This window comes from Panthera tigris, chromosome F3, assembly GCF_018350195.1.
Source record: "Panthera tigris isolate Pti1 chromosome F3, P.tigris_Pti1_mat1.1, whole genome shotgun sequence".
Classification (NCBI taxonomy): domain Eukaryota; kingdom Metazoa; phylum Chordata; class Mammalia; order Carnivora; family Felidae; genus Panthera; species Panthera tigris.
Window position 1 is genome coordinate 59,344,357 of NC_056678.1, and position 21,188 is coordinate 59,365,544.

Below are 21,188 nucleotides of genomic sequence, written 5' to 3' on the forward strand. Positions count from 1 at the left end.
TATGGAAGACCCAAAGAAACAAAGGATTTGGACTCTGCCTTGAAAATATTCACAAACTGGTTGTGTAACTGGGACTGTTATGACTTCATGAAATTAACATTTGTTAAGTAGGGTCCGGGGTACCAGATGGTGAGCAGTGTTTCAAACACAGACTGCAAGAGGAATTAAATAGAGAAATTTATTACTCACAAGTCCTAGAGAAAGTACACAGCATGCCTTGAGGCGCCACCCAGGGAAGTCAAGACAGGGTGCAGGCAGAAAGAGGGGCAGGACCCAGAGCACATACCTTTAATAGGCTCCATGGGTAGAGTGTTTTGGGGTTCCCAGGCTAAGGCCTGATTGATCAATTCAAACCCAAAAAGAGCAGGGTTTTGGTAAGTTGCATGAGGGTCTTACCTACAGGGCACGCAAGGGGAAGGCCCTGGGAGGCAGGAGAGATTGTTGATTGCAAGGGCTGTTGGGGAGTCACATCAGAAACTTACATTTGCTTGTGATGCTGTGGTTGCTGTATAGGGCTTGCCTCGTATGAGGGGGCTGGTGTCAGTTTCAGGTCTCTGTAGTCCAGATTAAGGTCAGGTGGCGTTTGGCTTGACAAGGTAATCAAAAAGGTTGAATTCGTTCCTGAGTAAGGAAAGGACATAGAGAAGCAAAGTTTTGGAAAGATTGTCTCAAAATACGTGCTTTAATTGACTTAGATATGGGTTTTATATATCTCAAAACCTATTCTGAGGAAAACATTGGAGTGGGGAAGCCCTGAACTCAATTTGCAATGTTTGCCACACTGCGACATGTATGGTGGTTAGCATTCATTCGGTATTGCATTCAGCAATCATGGAGCACCTACCGTGTTCTATGCACCGTGGGTGGCACTATAAGTACAACTATAATTAATGAAAGACCGTTCTTTTCCTTGAGTCTACAAGCTTCTCCTCTTGGCTCTGCTCAATTGGATTAGTGGCCACAGTTCTTTATTTCTTGGAGGAAAAGGATGTATCCACATCTTTGCCTCGATCTCAGAGGAGCAGGGTTTATTTCCCAGCCCCACTGACTTTGTCCTTGGCCCTGTGACCTCCTGGGCCAATGGCGTATTAGTAAGCATGACACAGGCAGCAGCTTGAATTGTGATTGTGTGGTTGGATAAGCCCTCTTGAGTTTCTGCCATCGCCAGCAGAAGAGCTTCCCCCAGAGAGCCCGTGTCCCATCAGCCTGGGCCCCAGAATGATATAAAGCGTGTATAAATCAGAGCTGCCCAGGCAGTCCACAAGCCGGAAGCCTGGAGGAGAGCCACATCAGCTGATCAGTGCAATGATGCAATATGCAATGAATGCCTATTGTTACATGCCAGTAAGATTTTTGTGTTTGTTACACAGGAATAGCTGACTGATATACTTGCCTGCAAAGCCCTCCCTAATCAAGCCCCAGGCTACATTTCTAACCTACCTCCCATTTCTCCTCTATATCTGTCTTAGAGTCTACGCAATGTACACTACTCCCTATGCCCTCCACCAACCCTGATTTCCCAACTTCATGCCCTTATTTGATTCAAATCTCACTACCAATAACACTCTCTCTTTCTCTGTCCATCAATACCCTGCCCATCCTTTTAACTACCATCTCGGGTGCCATCTTCCTCTTTAAATCTTTTCCTAATCCCAATGGTATTCACCTGGACCACCTAGATTTGCTCCTCACTATCTCGGCACCCCCAGCCTTGCTTGCCTTACCTCCAAGCCAGAGTGACCCTAGTGACAGCTCATGTTGTTTCTACCATCATAAAGCCCAAGCCACCAGTGCTGCCACCACAGGCTAAGAGGCACCCACGGGTATGAACTGACCATGGAAGGCTGGATGACAACCCAAAATTGTGAGGGAGTTGGTGTCCATGGAGATTTTGACTAATGACAGAGAGATGAGAGGCAAAAGCCAGCAAATAAATTGTTCCCTCTTCTTTCTCTAGGACATGCAGAGAACTGTTCCTTGCATTCTCTCTGGAGATGGTCCACATGACCGAACAACCACCTGGCTTCCCACAAAGCTGCAATCAGCATGGCCATGCATCATCTTGCATTTGTTCTCCCTTCTCGACTCGCTTCTTTTACCTCCTTGTTGTCTTCTTAGGATTGTACCCCCAGTAAAGTGTTCCTATGTAAGATTTTGTTTGGGGCTCTTTTTTCATGGGAATTCAGATGAAATAACAAATGGCCTTCTTCCCGTGACCCCCAAATGGGACTTTTAACATCTCTTATTTATGGTACTTGTTTCATTCTGCTTTGTGTTAAAGCTATTTTTGCTGAACCCATCCACACCAACTGCTATGTACTTTATATGAAGTAGGCACTCAAGAAATACTTTAATTAAGTGGAACTGAATTTTTCTCACTGGATTCAACTCAATAAATAAAACATTCCAATGATCTAAATACAGTTGTCCCATTGTACCTCCAAAACTCTACTCCAAGTCCTACTTTTCCTGTAAATATTGACACAAAACAGCTTTGTGCTCCATTGTCCTCACTATAAACAGAAATATGAATATTTGCATCAAATCCATGAGAATGCAGAAAGGTAGAGAAAATAGGTGACTAATAATAATTAGATAATATTTCTTTTTTTAAATGTTTTTAATGTTTATTTATTTTTGAGAGAGAGAGAGAGAGCGAGAGAGAGAGAGCATCCGTGGGGGAGGGGCAGAGAGAGATAGAAGGAGACATGGAATCCCAAGCAGATTGTAGGCTCCTAGCTGGGGAGCCTGATGCAGGGCTCAAACTCATGAAGAGCAAGACCATGACCTGAGCAGAAGTCGGATGCTTAACTGACTGAGCCATCCAAGTGTCCCATATAATTAGATAATATTTCTAAATCCTTAATAGTAGAGTTACCACTCCCCTGCCGCCATCATGACAACTTACTCCTGCCACCTATCTGGAAAGAAGACTTCTAGGACTTTTCAAATTCATCATGTTCCCATAAGTCACAGTGGCATTAACTAAATCTGCTTAGACTCATAATCTATTACTACAATGATAACACAGGAAAAAATAATATAAAACACAATGCATTATTGATGCAGTCTGTAATGAATGCCCATTCAGTAATTGCATTCTTTCCTATTAAAAATATGGGAAGGTATATGCTGTCCGAATTAAAATGTTTGTTAAAAACTATAAAAATAAATGTGAGGATTTTCTGATTCAAATACATTGTGGGGATGCATGTAATGCAGTGTTGGGAATATTACCCAAGGATACTTACAAGCATCATTACCCTAATATAAGTAGCAATTCACTAGCTGTTTTTATCTGCTTTCCATAACCCCCTTCCCATGCCTCCATCAAACCCGGCTTGTGGCCCACCCTCAGCAGAGGATCCCTTCCTAACAGCCAGAGGCTGAGAACATGACAAAGTGAGTAATGACAAGATCAGGGTCTCAAAGGATAAACACAGGGAAGGTTTCTGAAGTGATGCCCATCGGGGGTATAGCTCAGTGGTAGAGCATTTGACTGCAAAGTGCTGCCCATGGCCATGCAGGAAGGAGTGTGGATAGAGCCATGGCAAGAGGACAGCTAATGGGCAACAGCCCAACTCCCTTGAACTCGCACTTTGGGGCTTCACAGCCCCACCAGAGGAGGAGGTGATCTCCATGCAGAAAGGATTCAGTACTCACCATGGCCACAAATCAATCCTAATCAGTTCACCCCACCGAAACATAAGTGCTCCGAGGATTCAGATCTCCCATCCAGACATTATCCCCACCCAGGTGGCCATCTTGTGGCTTCTTTTGCCCTCTGAGTATGGTTCACTTTCATGTGTTTTCTGGAATAATTATTCTGCAAGCAGGACAGCATGTGATACAATGCCCTGGGACTCTGAGAATGGATGGAGGCAGGTATGAGGAGACAGGCCCTGAGAAGGGAAGTTTCGGTTACATGAGAAAATGAAGTACTTTTCTTATTAACAGAGAAACAGGACTTTTGCAAGTTTCCTTTGCAAGTTTTCCCTGCAAGTTTTTCAAACTGACACCTTCTACCATTTACCACTAGAAATGTTTTCTCCCTAGGCTCAAAAAAGCAAGAGTAAAAGGTAATTCCCCATCCTCTGCACCAATGTCTCTCAAAACAAGGCTGTGCAGGGGACACTGACAACCTGGACCCTGTGAATGGAGATGGACAGGACAAGGAGGAGCCTGGAAGATCTGTTCTATCAAGAACAGTTCAAGGGTCTCAAGTACTGTTGTAGATTGAACGGTGTTGCCCACAAAAGATACAACGAAGTCCCAACCTCCCATCCCTTGCAATGGAAACTTATTTGGAAATAGGGCCGTTGTACTGGAGTAGGTTGGGTACTTAATCCAACTGGTGTCCAACTATGACTGGTGTCTTTACAGGACAAAGAAAGAGACACAGAGGGAAGATGCCCAGATAAAGACCCAGCGATGCAGCGACAGCGCCATGTGCAAATGGAAGCAAAGACTAGTGATGCAGCTATAAGCTGGGGAACTTCAAGGCTTTCGTGCCATCCCAGAAGCGAGGACAGAAGCATGAAACAAACTCTCCACCGGATTCCTCAGATGGCACCAACGCTGCCGATGCCTGGATTTCAGACTTCCGGATTCCACAGCTACATAAGAACAGATTTGCGTGGTTTTAAGCCACCCAGTTTACAGTGCTTTGTTGCAGCAACTCTAGAAAACCAATAGAGGTGCTGATCATGGGAGTGTTGTCTCCCCACGTGAGAAGGGATGCTACATCCAACAGGGCACACATGGCTTCTGCGTGGGCCAGTAAGGAGAAACAGAACCCCCAGCTGCAAGAAACATAAAGGAAACGTGTAACAGAGCTGTCCTTCTAACTGAGGGTGAACCACCCAGAAGTCCATGAGAAGTTTCACTGTATTTTGACAGTTCTTACAGAATCTGGATGACTTCTTACAAGGAGGATGGCTGAGGCGGTTCATGAGTAAGGAGATCTTTTCACCTCTAAGATGTTTTTCTAATACTGTGGCGTCTTCACAGGTATGGTTTGCCACTGTCCCCCACCCTGATCCCCTGAGGAGAGTCCTGTGGACAGGTAAGCAATCTGAAAACTGGTACCTATGCGGCCTTGAGGTGCTTGTGTATTACGGAAATTTGCTAACGTGTGCCTTTCTTACTTGGCTCCACCATGCTGGTAGTGGAAAGGGTATGCATGCATTTCCCAAGCATACACCAGTTTATTTTGATGGGAAATTGTCGGAATATGCTGCAAGTGATGGGAGGTGGCAGCTGGTTCGCAGACAGACACTCAAGTTTTAAAAGGAACAAAGAAAAATGTCTGCATCAGGACACAGCAGAGCAAGGGCTCTAATTCCTACAGGACACTGGTTAGTCCATGGTTAGAGCACTTATTATGTCTTCCTCTAACAGTTGCCTAAAACCAGTCGAGACAATTCTTGGCACTTTTTTGGCTGTTCTTCCCAACTTTGAAATAAAATGTTATTTGCATTCCTTCAAAGTCTAAGCGGTGAGGAAGAGTAATGTGTCTCACAATTAATGAGTTACACTGAAACGCTGAGAAGAACTCTTATGTGAGCTCCAAGTCTAATAGACCGGGGAGGTCTTGTAAATGAAATTGTTATTCAGCAGACATATGCCCTTGGCAGAGTCCCTATCTGAGGAAAGTCAGTGGGAAAAAAAGAAAACAAGGAAAACCAATTACTGCGGTTTGTACACCAAGAAGAGCTACATTCGGTCCACGAGGAGAAAATTCCTGGGTATAAATGAAAAAATGACACTTAAGTGGTTTCACCGCCGTTTTTACAGATGACTTTTCACAAGAATCAAAGGGCAGAGGATGCGAAGAAGCAAGAGGCAAAGGGAATACGGTGACAGGCAGATAATTCCAGATAATTCTCTGGCTTGGGTTACTCTGCCCCATAACAGCTGTAGTAACATGGACTCTCCCGTTGACGGAAGAGAGACCTTGCTAATGATTAATTAAACCAGGTGACTGTACTCTGTTTCCACCCCACGTGGGTACGCCACAACTCAGTTATGACAAGAGCCACTTAGACTCATCACCAGGCTGTACAGGTTTAAGGGTTCAGCCTCCACAAGACTACCTACCCCTTCCTCAACTTCCAGCCTCAAGATCTAGGGGTCCTTAGTCCACCCGCATGTCTGACAAACTGGTTACAAAATGGGGGGTTCCCACGATCCCCCTAGGTGCAATAATTCAGAATGAGTCAGAACTGGGGAAAGTGCTAACTTACAATTACAGGCTATTGTGAAGGATCCACACAGGGCAGGGTCTGGGAGGGAGTGCCAAGTTTCCGTGTGGAAGCAGGCACACCACCCTCCCAGCACATCCATGTTCACCAACCAGGAAGCTCTCCTGAGCTTCAGCGTGCAGAGTTTCCATCGACATTTCATTACACAGGCATGGCTGATTAAATCATTACATAGCCATGACTGATTAAATCGTTGACCAAATGACTGAACTCAATCCCTATCTCCTTCGTTTCCTCAAAGGGTGAGTTGACCCAAAGTTCCAACCTCCTAATAACATGTTTGGTTTTCTAGTGACCCCCATCTTGAAGCTACCTAGAGGCTCTCCATGATCCACCTTGTTGGAATAACAGAGACATTCCAAGGGTTTTTGAAGCTTTGTACTGGGAACCAGGGACAAATACCAGATATATTCTTTATTATACCACACTCTGTTATTCCTCCATCTGATGTAAACATTTTGAAAATGTAGTCCACTTGACCTCCACATCTTCTCCATTACTAAGACACAAAACAGCTGCCATCTGTAGTAGGGAAGGGGAAAGGGCTAGGCAGAATCATTGAGCCTGGGCTCCGTTATCACCTCTTACTTAGGCTCAACCAAGGACAGATCTAGAAGTGAATCCCTGAGGTTTTTCTATTTATAGATGTATGGTGCTGGCAGAACCCACAGGGAAGCAGTTATTCCTCTTTATTAATAACTGTAAAACTAATAACAGCTGACATTTACTGAATATTTATTATGTGCTAGGCATCATCCTTAGCACCTCATCTGTATTTAATCATTCAACCCTCTCAACAATCTTACGAGATGTTAACCCATCTCCTCTTGATGGACATATTTAGATTGCTTCCAATGTTTTTCTTAACCAAACAACATTACAATGAAAAACCAAGGGCAATCTCCAATGTTTGAGGAGCATGAACCAAAACTCCACACATTTTTTTTAATTTATTTATTTGAATTCAAGTTAGTTCACATACAGTGTAGTATTGGTTTCAGGAGTAGAACCCAGTGATTCGTCACTTACGTATAACACCCAGTGCTCATCCCAACAAGTGCCCAACCATAAGAGACTCTTAAATACAGAGAACAAACTGAAAGTTGTTGAAGGGGAGGTGGGTGGGGGGAAGGGTTAAATGGGTGGTGGGCATTAGGAGGGCACTTGTTAGGATGTCCACTCATTTATTATATCCTCATTTTATAAATGAAGAAAACCAAAACACAGAGAAAATGAGGAGAATGGTTAAATTTTCAAAAATATAGGAAGACATAAAATTACAAGTTAACATCTCCCTCTCCCTCCAGCCTTCAGGCTGTACATTAGAATTAATGACTATTAAGATTTTCATATGAATCCTTCCTTATTTTAAGAATAACATTTCAGGGGCGCCTGGGTGGCTCAGTCGGTTAAGCGTCCGACTTCGGCTCAGGTCACGATCTCGCGGTATGTGAGTTCGAGCCCCGCGTCGGGCTCTGTGCTGACTGCTCAGAGCCTGGAGCCTGTTTCAGATTCTGTGTCTCCCTCTCTCTCTGACCCTCCCCCGTTCGTGCTCTGTCTCTCTCTGTCTCAAAAATAAATAAACGTTAAAAAAAATTTTTTTTTAAATAAAAAAAAGAATAACATTTCAGAGTATTTTATTCATCATTAAGGATATTAAGATAGATGATGATGATGATGATGAATGATGATGATGACGAATGATGATAGATAGATATTTTCTTTATAAAAACTGGGTGTTATATGAATCACTGGGTCCTACTCCTGAAACCAAGACTAATGGTATGTTAACTAGCTTGAATTTAAATAAATAATTTTTAAATGGAATCATAGTAAAATATATATCCCTTTTTTATTTAACTCTATTAATTGGAAACCTCTCCATGTCAACAATACAAATTTACTTTATTCTTTGTAATGACATATAATAATTTATTTAACCCACCCCCTCTTGACATTTAGAATGCTTTCAATTTTGTCTTAATAAAACTACATTACAATGACAGACAAGGGTAAACCCCAGGGTTTGAGCATCACAAACGAGCATCCCATTTACTCCTAATGTCTCACCCAAGGATGTGGTAGAATCACAGACACCTTCACAATATTGACCATGAGATAGGGTTAGAGGCTCTAGCAGTATTTTAAGGATGCTATGCAAGAAGCATCTTGGATCTGTGTTTCTGCCTGGAGCAAGGACGCAGACTCCAATCAGGTAGCTGTCCCTACCACAAAAAAAAAAAAAAAGAAAAAAAAGTAGAAGATAAACCTTTGTAATACTACAGGACAACAGAGAACACATGCAAATAGTGTTTGCAACATGCAAGCAGTTGACCAAAACACAGAATGCTTAAATTGGAGTAAAACCCAAAACCTAACGTGGACTTTATATGAAGGGAGGAGCATCCTTCAGAGGAAAGGGTAGGTGTTCCAATGTCAGAATCCATTGCAACTCTGCCTTTTAGCAGTAATCTGGTCTGAACATTAGCTTCATTGTCTGATGTCTAAAAACCAGGAAGGAATAATAATTTGCAACACACACAAGAATAATCCATATGAAAATATTTCATCAAATACTATGAAATACCATCTAGTCATATTTTCTTTTTTTTTAATTTTTTAACGTTTATTCATTTTTGAGACAGAGAGAGACAGAGCATGAACGGGGGAGGGTCAGAGAGAGAGAGGGAGACACAGAATCCGAAACAGGCTCCAGGCTCCGAGCTGTCAGCACAGAGCCCGAAGCGGGGCTCGAACTCACGGACCGCGAGATGGTGACCTGAGCCGAAGTCGGACGCCCAACCGACTGAGCCACCCAGGCGCCCCTATATTTTCCAAATGCCCCTCACACGTGCTCACGCAGCCAGAGATATTTGGACCGTCTTGTCTAGCGACACTTCATTCAAGCACCTCACACCTGCAGTCTGGCTCATCCTCTAATGGAGGGTGAGGTGAGGCAAAATCATCCCCACTTTACAGATGGGAAAAGCAGCGCAAAGTAGAGAAGTATGCGAAGGACATGTGGAGATAATGATAGTTGAAGACACTTGACACAGAAAACCACAATACTGCCAGCTGCCAGCTCAGGGCTCTTCCTAGCTATTTACAAGCTTGTTTCTAAGGTACTGTGGGCATCAGCACGCAGTGGAATGCCACGTTCTACCATCTCCGGTCTGGACTAAAAGATGTAGCAAAATGTACCGCCGTTATTATCATCATGCACCCATTCTTTGTGTTATCTATTTTCCCTGTCTCCTGGGGCAGCTTAAAACACCGCTTTCATGCCACTATCATTCACTACGGACACAAGGTCTATGGATTGTAGAGCCACAGCGGAGCAGTCTGACGGATGGTGGTCCTACGTTCTTGCCTCTCCCGGCCAGGGTAGCTCATGGCTCTCTGGGAACCACACCCAAAGCAGCAGGAACCGCGCTCCGTGTCAGAACGGATGAAGCCCCGTCACCATAATGCAGGGCATGACCGAAGGCTGCTGCTGTGTGTTAACAGGCTGGATCCCCTCTCCGGAAAGGCTGAAGACCGGGGTCAGGAGGTGAAAAGATTAATAATGCTGGATGGTTCCCAGGCACTTAGGATGGTGATTAATCGGCCTTAGAAAGCACTTTAGCGGGACCCTTGCAGTGTTACTCTACACGCTTTCGATGCAGAACGGCAGAGCAGCAAAAACAGACTCAGACTTCCGAGAGCGGCTTTCTAGACCAAGTCCCGCAACCTTGCAGCTGTTGAGACACCAGGCAAGTCTCTTCACTTCTCCGGGCCATAGTTTACTTGTCTGCAAGATGGGGATAAAAGATGTCTGACCCGCCTCTAAGGCTGGTGAGACAATGAAGCAAGATCACTCACGTGACAGTGTTTTGTGAACTTGGAGGTAGGAGGTCGAGGTGGTTTCGGTGACACATCGATGTGACGATCGGTTGCTCCTTCCCAGACAGCACATTCCTCATTACCACGTTCGTTTTCAGTGAACAGGTTAACCATGAGGAGAACTTTGTGAAACACATTTGCTCCTCACAGGACTTTCTTCTCTATAGACGAGACTGTGGTTGGTCACCGGCCCACAGTACACTCTCACGGTGGGAAGAAACTGATTTCTGGAATTCCCCATGTTTACAACACCCAGTCAAGAAGCAACCAGAAGTCTGACGCCATGTCCACTTAGCTAAAGGTCAACATCCGTGAACAACTAGTAAGTTCAGGCGTCTATCTGTGTACCTCTTTCCCAAGCTAAATTTTCAATTAAAAAGACTTGTCATCAGAACCGCCAGCTTTGAAACGAGGTTTGTAAAAGCCTGACTCCCTAGCTTGATACGCAATATTCTGCAAATTTAAATGCAATTTGCAGAACTGAAAGTATACTTTTATTTCCTGAAGTCTATAAAGAAGATGAATACCCTTGTTCTAGGAACTAGTTATAGGCACTATGAATTTTCTGATCATTCTTCCCTCAACAGAGATAGTAAACCCAAGGCATTAATTCAACTCTGTCTCTCCTCTGTCAGAGTAGAGCTTTGGAGGACAGGTGCCAGTTGGTCCCAGTTGTCCAGTTCCCAGGCCCAGGGTGGAGCCCGGAGAAAGCAGGAGAGATCAGTGGTGAGGTGAGTGAGTAAATGCAGAGGCTGCAACCTGCCGGAGAGCCAGTTCCAGGCTGAAAATGGATGTCAAGCTGGGCTGTCAATCCTGAAACTTCCGACAGCAATGGAATAAACACAACAGGCCAAAAAGTGAGGTCAATCGTTGAGGATAAATCCCAGTGTCGATACCTGTGAGCGCATCTTGGAAACTGCCAGCATACAGGATGCCTGGGTGGTTCGGTCGGTTAAGTGTCAGACTTCAGCTCAGGTCATGATCTCATGGTTCATGAGTTAGGGCCCTGAATGGGGCTCTGTGCTGACAGCTCAGAGCCTGGAGCCTGCTTCCGATTCTGTGCCTCCTCCTCTCTCTGCCCCTCCCCTGCTCATGCTCTGTCTCTCTCTGTCTCCCAATAATAAAATAAATGTTTAAAAAATATTTTTTTAAAAAGAAAAAAACTTCCAGCATTTATTTGCCAATATGAGCCATGTTGGCTTAAGTTAATTAAGATCATGTAATACTTCATAAAGCCCATATACAAAAGAACCACAGCTAATGTCATCCTCAATGGGGAAAACTGACAGCCTTTTCCTTATGGTCAGGAACAAGACAAGGATGTCCACTCTCACCGTTGTTATTTAACATGGTACTAGAAGTCTCAGCCTCAGCAATCAAACAACAAAAAGAAATAAAAGGCATCCATATCAGCAAGGAAAAAGTCAAACTTTCGCTATTTGTAGACGACATGATACTCTATGCAGAAAACCCAAAAGACCCCACAAAAAAATTGTTAAAACTAATACATGAATTCAGCAAAGTCGCAGGATATAAAATCAGTGTACAGAAATCAGTTGCATTTCTATACACCGATAATGAAGCAGCAGCAGAAGAAATCAAGGAATCGATCCCATTTACAATTTCACCAAAAACAATTAGATACCTAGGAATAAACCTAACTAAAGAAGCAAAAGATATATACTCTGAAAACTATAGAACACTTATAAGAGAAATCAAAGAGGCTGCAAAGAAGTGAAAAAGCATTCCATGCTCATGGGTTGGAAGAACAAACATTGTTAAAACATCTATACTACCCAAAGCAATCTACACATTTAATGCAATCTCCATCAAAATACCACCAGCATTTTTCACAGAGCTAGAACAATCCTACAACTTGTGTGGAACCACAAAAGACCCCAAAGAGCCAAAGCAATCCTGAAAAAGAAAACCAAAGCTGGAGGCATCTCGGTTCCACAATTCAAGCTGTATTATAAAGCTGTAGTCATCAGGACAGTATTGTACTTGCACAAAAAGACACATAGATCAACAGAACAGAATAGAAAACCCAGAAATGGAACCACAACTATATGGTCAACTAATCTTCGACAAAGCTGGAAAGAATATCCAGTGGGAAAAAGACAATCTCTTCAACAAATGGTGTTGGGAAAACTGGACAGCAACATGCAGAAGAATGAAACTGAACCACTTTCTTACACCATATGCAAAAATAAATTCAAAATGGACGAAAGAAGTAAATGTGAGACAGTAAACCATCAAAATCCTAGAGGAGAACACAAGCAGCAATCTCTTTGACCTCAGCTGAAGCAACTTCTTACTAGACGTGTCGCCAAAGGGAAGGGAAACAAAAGCAAAAATGGACTATTAACTTCATCAAGATAAAAGCTTCTGCATAGAAAAGGAAACAACCAACAAAAAGAAAAGGCAGCCTACAGAATGGGAGAAGATATGTGCAAATGATATATTTGATAAACGGTTGGTATCCAAAATCTGTAAAGAAGTTAGCAAACTCAACATCTGAAAAACAAATAATCCAGTTAAGAAACGGGCAGAAAAGACAGATACCATATGTTTTCACTCTTATGTGGATCCCGAGAAACTTAACAGAAGTCCATGGGGGAGGGGAAGGAAAAAAAAAAGAGGTTAGAGAGGGAGAGAGCCAAAGCATAAAAGACTCTTAAAAACTGGAAACAAACTAAGGGTTGATGGGAGGGTGGGAGGGAGGGGTGGGTGGGTGATGGGTATTGAGGAGGGCACGTGTTGGGATGAGCATTGGGTGTTATATGGAAACCAATTTGACAATAAATTTCATTAAAAAAAACCTGAGAACAAACTGAGGGTCGATGGGGGGTGGGAGGGAGGGGAGGACAGGTGATGGGTATGGAGGAGGACACCTTTTGGGATGAGCACTGGGTGTTGTATGGAAACCAATTGGACAATAAATTTCATTAAAAAAAAACTGAGAACAAACTGAGGGTTGATGGGGGTGGGAGGGAGGGGAGGGTGGGTGATGGGTATTGAGGAGGGCACCTTTTGGGATGAGCACTGGGTGTTGTATGGAAACCAATTTGACAATAAATTTCATATTAAAAAAAAAGAAAAAGAAATGGGCAGAAGACATGAATAAACACTTTTACAAAGAAGACATCCAGATGGCTAACACACACATGAAAAGATGCTCAGCATCACTTACCATCAGGGAAATACAAATCAAAACCATAATGAGATACCACCTCACACCTGTCAGAATGACTAAAATTAACCACTCAGAAACAACAGATGTTGGCGAGGATGCAGAGAAATGGGAACTCTCTTGCACTGTTGACAGGAATGCAAATTGGTGCAGCCACTCTGGAGAACAGTATGGAAGTTTCTCAAAAGGTTAAAAATAGAGCTGCCCTATGATTGCACTGATTGCACTAACAGGTATTTATCCAAAGGATACAAAAACACAGGTTCAAAGGGGCACATGCCCCCCAATATTTATAGCAGCATTATCAACAATAGCCAAGCTATGGAGAGAGCCCAAATGTCCATCAAATGACGAATGGAGAAAGAAGATGTGTTCCAGAAATACAATGGATTATTATTCAGTCATCAAAAAGAATGAAATCTTGCCATTTGCAACATGTGGATGAAACTAGAGTGTATTATAGTAATGAAATAAGTCAATCAAAGAAAGACAACTACCACATGGTTTCACTCATATGTGGAATTTAAGAAACAAAATAGATGAACATAATGGGGCGGGGGGAGAGGGAAACAAACCATGAGAGACCCTTAAAGATAGAGAACAAACTGAGGGTTGATGGAGGGAGATGAGGGGGGGATGGGCCAGACAGGTAAGGGGTACTAAGGAGGGCAGTGCTTTGATGAGCACAGGGTGTTCTATGTAAGTGATGAATCACTGAATTCTACTCTTGAAACCAATATTGCACTATATGTTAACTAACAAGAATTTAAACAAAAATTTGAAGAAAAAAGAAAGACAATGTAATGCTTTCCTAGTTGCATAGCTCCAGAAATATGCTCATCTAAATATTTTTAAATGCCACGAGTACCTGGGTGGCTCAGTGAGTTGAGCCTTCAACTTCGGTTCAGGTCACGATCTCACAGTTTGTGAGTTCGGGCCCCAGTTCAGGCTCTGTGCTGACAACTCAGAGCCTGGAGCCTGCTTGAGTTTCTGTGTCTCCCTCTTTCTCTGCCCCTCCCCTCCTCGAACTCTGTCTCTCTCTCTCTCAAAAATAAATAAACATTAAAAAAATTAATGAAATAAAAAATAAGTAAACATTTTTTAAAAATATTTTTAAATGCTTTAAGATGTGCAGCTCTATTCTTTAATATAGCATCAAAATGTATGATTTGGAACTAGCAATTATCTAATCGACCTCCCTGCCTGCAGCCTGGCTTCCTTCATTCATTCCAAGCAGATGAAGGTCCATCCTCGGTATTCCCAGGAAGGCAAACCCACAGCTTTCCCAGGTAACGTTCTTCAAAATTTAACTGTGTTTACGGAAAGAAACTCCCCCTCTGCGTTTGTGCTTCTCTCTTCTAAAATCACCAAGCCAATGTTCGCTTTACCTCCTATATTCTGCCTCAGTCCCTGCTGTATTTTCCTAATGCCCCTTTCTCATGTAGCTCTTCCAATACACCAAATTCGCTTTCTTATTTCCAGGGACATCAAAAAAGAGATTATACACTTAGAAAATGCATTTGCCAGAAGCTATGTAAATGGTCAAGTCTAAACTTGACTTAATTTATTTATCAGGCAGGAAGACAGCAGCTTCCTGGCACCTTGCTCAGGACAGGTGCACAGTTAAAACAGAAAGGGGCACTGTCCTCAGTCCAGCTGGACCCAAGCCATGGCATCAACCAGGAAGGTGAACAATGGAGCCCTTCAAGACCTGTGACACACGGATCTTACAAAGAAGCTCGGCACTGAACCTACCTTTCCACCAGGTCATCCTTCTTATGCCAACCACTCAGATGATGCACCTTCTAGGTGTCCTGCTCAAAGAAGGAGCTGGGGACGTGGCCAAGAGAGAAACTATCTTCCCTTTGACAAATGGATCACAGCAGCATTTGTACACAGCCGCAAGGTTTGGGTTATTTCTCTAAGTCAGCTTAAGAAAATCCCTCTGGCGCTAGAATGCTTCTAGACTGTGTATTTAGAGGAAGGAAGCTGCTGCCAGCCTCCCAGTTGCCTTCCCATCTCCCTGACCTCCTTTCCCCATACACACACATACACACACACACACACACATGAAGGTCTCTGGCCTCTGGAGGAAGTTTGATCCTGTCTGCAGAACTGCAAAGGTGCCATTTGCATCTTTGAATTATTTTATCAAGGCAAGAATTGATTGAGTGTAGCATACACACATAAAATATCCCTTGCAAGCACTTTCTCTATGGTACAGACCGTGCAGATTCATTTACTGAACAGACCACTAATAGAAGTAGTAATATTAGAAGCAGGAGCAATAGGACTTCCAGCTGATAGCTCCCACTTATGAGCTGCCTCCTATGTATTGCATATTTTCTGAGCACTCCAGAAATATGTGGAATTTCCCAATTCTCACATCCACCCTTTGACTTCAGTTTTTGCTGCTGCTTCTACTGATGCTGAAATGGAGGCACAGAGAGGCTTGGGCACGTGCTCAAGGGTGCACTGCTCACCAGCAGTGTGACGGAGTCGGGATGCAGAACCAGCTCCATTTTGGTCCAAAGCCTGGGCTCTTCACGCTGTGCCCCATCCGACCCCTCCTCACAGCGAGAACAGGGTGGAAAAGAGGACACAGGTTCCAAGTCCAACGTGTCAGGTAGCTAAATCTCCTTAGATATGATTGATGACCCAAGGTACTTGGTTGAAATAGAGTTGGCTTCTTTTCTGAATTTCTTTTTTCCTTGCAGATATTTTGGCTCTCTTCTCTAAGCGCTTTCACCTTTTGTTGATCTACATTTAGCATGTGAACATTTGCACAGAGTAATAATGCCCTCTCGTTTGCATGTTACGAAGGTACAAGTCAAAAGGCTCTTGGGTATATTATGTCTTCCATTGTTTGTTCTCTGCTTTGCCACCTCCATGTCTTTCTTTTCCCCTTTTTTCCCAATGCAGCCGTGCAGCACAAATCATGCACTTGTTCTGTAATTGAAAATTAATCTGCAGACAGAGGGTTAAGTCTTAGTGAATGTCAGGAGGACAGGTCCTCAGGAACACTTCATCTCCTTCCTTTCCCATATGTTAGGAATGTGACGGTGTGAATTGTAGCCCCCAGAAGTCTGAGTTAAGAAAAAAAAATTTTTAAATTAAAAATCACAAAATAAGGGCTACTGTAAGTGGAGAAGATTACCACGCTATAGACTATGTTATTTAATGATAGACTCTGCATCTCCAGATTATCTTTCATTTTATGAAGCTAAACACTTTATAAAATATTGATCTATTTGGGAGGGAGCCAAGATGGCGGAACAGCATGGAAGTTTTTTGTGGGTCTCGCATCCATGAAATTCAGCCAGACCAACACTAAACCATCCTGCACACCTAGAAAACTGATCTGAGGATTAACACAACAACCTGCACAACTTGAACCACAGAATTCAGCAGGTACACGGTGCAGAGAGGTGAACTTGGGGAGAGAGAAGCCAGAGGGCAGGGAGCTGCTTTTGCGTGTGGAGAGAGGATGGAAACCAGGGGTAGAATACAGGAAAAGCACCCCTCCCCAAAAGCAGCTGGAGAGAAAGTGGAAAATTGGAAACGGCCGCAGGGACTGAACTAACTAAGAAAGGAGAAAGGAGTGGGTTTAAACTCCATTAAGACTGTAAACAAGGGGAGCAAAGAGTCAGCAACTCCGCAGCTCGATACCTGGCGGTGCTCTGATGGGAAGGGCGAATCCCCAGGAGCAGAGTGGAGTCTGGGGGTCTTCAGGCCACAAGGGGAGAGGCGGTTTCCCCGCTGGGAGGACATTTGGTAGAGCCTGTGAGGCTACCTGAGCCCAGCAGACCCCAGAGAACGGCCACATTCGCTGGTGCTGGAACAAGGTCATTAAGGGTGAAGCCTGGTGCCAGATGTGTGTTGTGATTTTCCATAATCCCTGAAATGCTGCTGCTACACTATCTCGTGAACTTTTTCTGGGGCACACTGGCACCTGGCTGTAATCTCTAGGCTTCGGCCGCAGCCCGGTCCCGGGAACTTTTCTGGGTGCAGCCGGCATTTGGCCATTGCTCAGTGAGACTCTCCGCAGAGGGGCGGAACGGGTCAAAGCCGCGGTCCCTCAGAAGTAAGGAGCCGGGGAAAACAGCCGCATCTGAATCAAAACTCAGGAGGGAGGTACTACCTGGGGCTTGGTCACGGACAGGGTAAAAGCTGTCCACGGAGCAGACAAAAGCTGAAAACAGGATGGGTGCGTGATTGCTGATTGGAGAGGAAAGAGTTCCCATACTAAAGACTGAGCAGCTAAGTGACGCCATTTTCACTGCTCCTGCGCACATGCATACGCACCTATGAGAGCCAGAACAATCCACCCCAGTGAGCTAAGCAGCGCCATCTAGTGGAGAACGGAGTCATTACACTAAGCCCCACCCAACTGAGCCAACCTCTCGCTCTTCAAGAACACAATTCTCACCACCTGCTTAGGTTATGGACTATAAAGCACTTCATAGTTTGACTTCTAGGGGAAAATGAAGTAATTTCAGTCATATTTCAGTCTGTTAGCAGGTCCAGCTATTCAATTTTCTTTCTTTTTTATTTTTTCTTTTTCATTTCTTTTCTTTTTCTTGAATACAGAAAGAGAAAAAATTCATTTTTATTTTCAATTTTATTAAAAATCTTTTTGTTTTTTACTATATTTTTTAGTTTTGTGTAATTTTTTTCAAATTCTATTTTACTTCCCTCATTTCATTTTGGTCTACTTCAGTGTATTCATTTGTTCAAATTTTCAACTGATTTCCTTTTTTTTTTCTTTTTTTCCCCTCCCTTTTTTCTCTCATCTATCAAACCACTTTCAACACCCAGAACAAAACACACCTAGGACCTAGCATCATTTATTCGATTTTGTGTGTGCGTGTTTTTTTAATGTTTTAATTTTAATATTTTTTTAATTTTAATTTGTTCTACCTCATTGATTCCTTTTCTCCCTTCAAAATGATGAAATGAAGGAATTCATCCCAAAAGAAAGAGCAGGAAGAAACAACAGCCAGGGACTTAACCAACACAGATACAAGCAAGATGTCTGAAACAGAATTTAGAATCACGATAATAAGAATACTACCTGGAGTTGAAAATAGATTAGAATCCCATTATTCAGAAATAAAAGAAGTAAAAACTAGTCGAGATGAAATAAAAAATGCTATAACTGAGCTGCAATCACAGATGGATGCCGCGGCAGCAAAGATGGATGAGGCAGAACAGAGAATCAGTGATATAGAGGACAAACTTATGGAGAATAATGAAGCAGAAAAAAAGAGGGAGATTAAGGCAAAAGAGCATGATTTAAGAATTAGAGAAATCAGTGACTCATTAAAAAGGATCAACATCAGAATCATAGGGATCCCAGAAGAGGAAGAGAGAGAAATAGGGGTAAAAGGGTTATGTGAGCAAATCATAGCGGAAAACTTTCCTAACCTGGGGAAAGGCACAGACATCAAAATCCAGGAAGAACAGAGGACCCCCATTAGATTCAACAAAAACCGACCATCAACAAGGCCACAAGTATTTCGTGAACAAATTCACAAAATACTCAGGCAAGGAGAGAATCTTGAAAGCAGCAAGGGAAAAAAAGTCCTTAACCTACAAGGGAAGACAGATCAGGTTTGCAGCAGACTTATCCACAGAAACTTGGCAGGCCAGAAAGGAGTGGCAGGATATATTCAATGTGCTGAATCAGAAAAATATGCAGCCAAGAATTCTTTATCCAGCAGGGCTGTCATTCAAAATAGAAGGAGAGATAAAAAGTTTCCCAGACAAACAAAAATTAAAGGAGTTTGTGATTACTAAACCAGCCCTGCAAGAAATTTTAAGGGGGACCCTCTGAGGGGAGAAAAGGTGAAAAAATAAATAAATAAATAAATAAATAAATAAATACCAAAAGCAACAAAGGCTAGAAAGGACCAGAGAACACCACCAGAAACTCCAACTCTACAAGCAACGTAATGGCAATAAATTCAAATCTTTCAGTACTCATTCTAAATGTCAATGGACTCCATGCTTCAATAAAAAGACATAGGGTAACAGAACGGATAAGAAAACAAGATCCATCCATATGCTGTTTACAAGAGACCCACTTTAGACCTAAAGACACCTTCAGATTGAGAATAAGGGGATGGAGAACCATCTATCGTACTAATGGTCAACAAAAGAAAGCTGGAGTAGCCATACTTATATCAGACAATCTAGACTTTAAAATAAAGACTGTATCAAGAGATGCAGAAGGGCATTATATCGTAATCAAGGGTCTATCCACCAAGAAGACCTAACAATTGTAAACATTTATGCGCCAAACATGGAAGTACCCAAATATATAAATCAATTAATCACAAACATAAAGAAACTCATCGATAGTAATACCATAATAGTAGGAGACTTCAACACCCCGCTCACAGCAATGGACAGATCATCTCATCAAAAAATCAACAAGGAAACAATGGCTTTGAATGACACACTGGACCAGATGGACTTAACAGATATATATTCAGAACATTTCATCCTAAAGCAGCAGAATATACATTCTTCTCCAGTGCACATGGAACGTTCTCCAGAATACACCACATACTGGGACACAAATCAGCCCTCAGCAAGTACAAAAAGATCGAGATCATACCGTGCATATTTTCAGACCACAATGCTACGAAACCCAAAATCAACCCCAAGAAAAAATGTGGAAAGGTAACAAATACTTGGAGACTTAAGAACATCCTACTAAAAAATGAATGGGCTAACCAAGAAGTTAAAGAGGAAATGAAAAAGTATATGGAAGCCAATGAAAATGATAACACCACAACCCAAAACCTCTGGGACACAGCAAAGGTGGTCATAAGAGGAAAGTATATAGCAATCCAGGCCTTCCTAAAGAATGAAGAAAGATCTCAGGTATACAACCTAACCTTACACCTTAAAGAGCTGGGAAAAGAACAGCAAATAAAACCCAAAACCAGCAGAAGATAGGAAATAATAAAGATTAGAGCAGAAATTAATGCTATCAAAAAAAATACACAGTAGAACAGATCAATGAAACTAGAAGCTGGTTCTTGAAAGAATTAATGAAATTGATAAACCACTAGCCAGTTTGATCAAAAAGAAAAAGGAAAGAACCCAAATAAAGAAAATCAAGAATTAAAGAGGAGAGATCACAACCAACACAGCAGAAATAAAACAATAATAAGAGAATATTATGAACAATTATATGCCAATAAAATGGGCAATCTGGAAAAAAATGGACAAATTCCTAGAAACATATACACTACCAAAACTGAAACAGGAAGAAATAAAAAATTTGAACAGACCTATAACCAGGAAGGAAATCAATTAGTAATCAAAAATCTCCCAAAAAAACAAGAGTCCAGTGCCAGATGGCTTTCCAGGGGAATTCTACCAAACATTTAAGGAAAAGTTAACACCTATTCTCTTGAAGCTGTTCCAAAAAATAGAAATGGAAGGAAAACTTCCAAACTCATTCTGTGAAGCCAGCATTACCTTGATTCCAAAACAAGACAGAGACCCCACTAAAAAGGAGAACTATAGACCATTTCTCTGATGAACAGAGAAATGCAAAAATCCTCAACAAGATATTAGCCAACCAGATCCAACAATACATTAAAAAAAATTATTCACCACGACCAAGTAGAACTTATACCTGGGATGCAGGGCTGGTTGAATATCCGCAAAACAATTAATGTGATTCATCACATCAATAAAAGAAAGGACAAGAACCATATGATCCTCTCAATAGATGCAGAGAAATCATTTGACAAAATACGATATCCTTTCTTGATAAAAACCCTCAAGAAAGTAGGGATAGAAGGATCATACCTCGAGATCATAAAAGCCAT

At 42.4% G+C, this 21,188-nt stretch overlaps 1 long non-coding RNA gene across 2 annotated transcripts in view; it reads right to left on the reverse strand.

Moving 5' to 3' along the window:
• LOC122235943 overlaps positions 1-21,188 on the reverse strand; it is a 286,446-nt gene that overhangs the window by 258,114 nt on the left and 7,144 nt on the right. For both annotated transcript variants that reach the window (XR_006214087.1, XR_006214086.1), the window contains exon 2: positions 483-621. This is a non-coding gene — a long non-coding RNA (uncharacterized LOC122235943). The remainder of the gene's footprint in view (positions 1-482; positions 622-21,188) is intronic.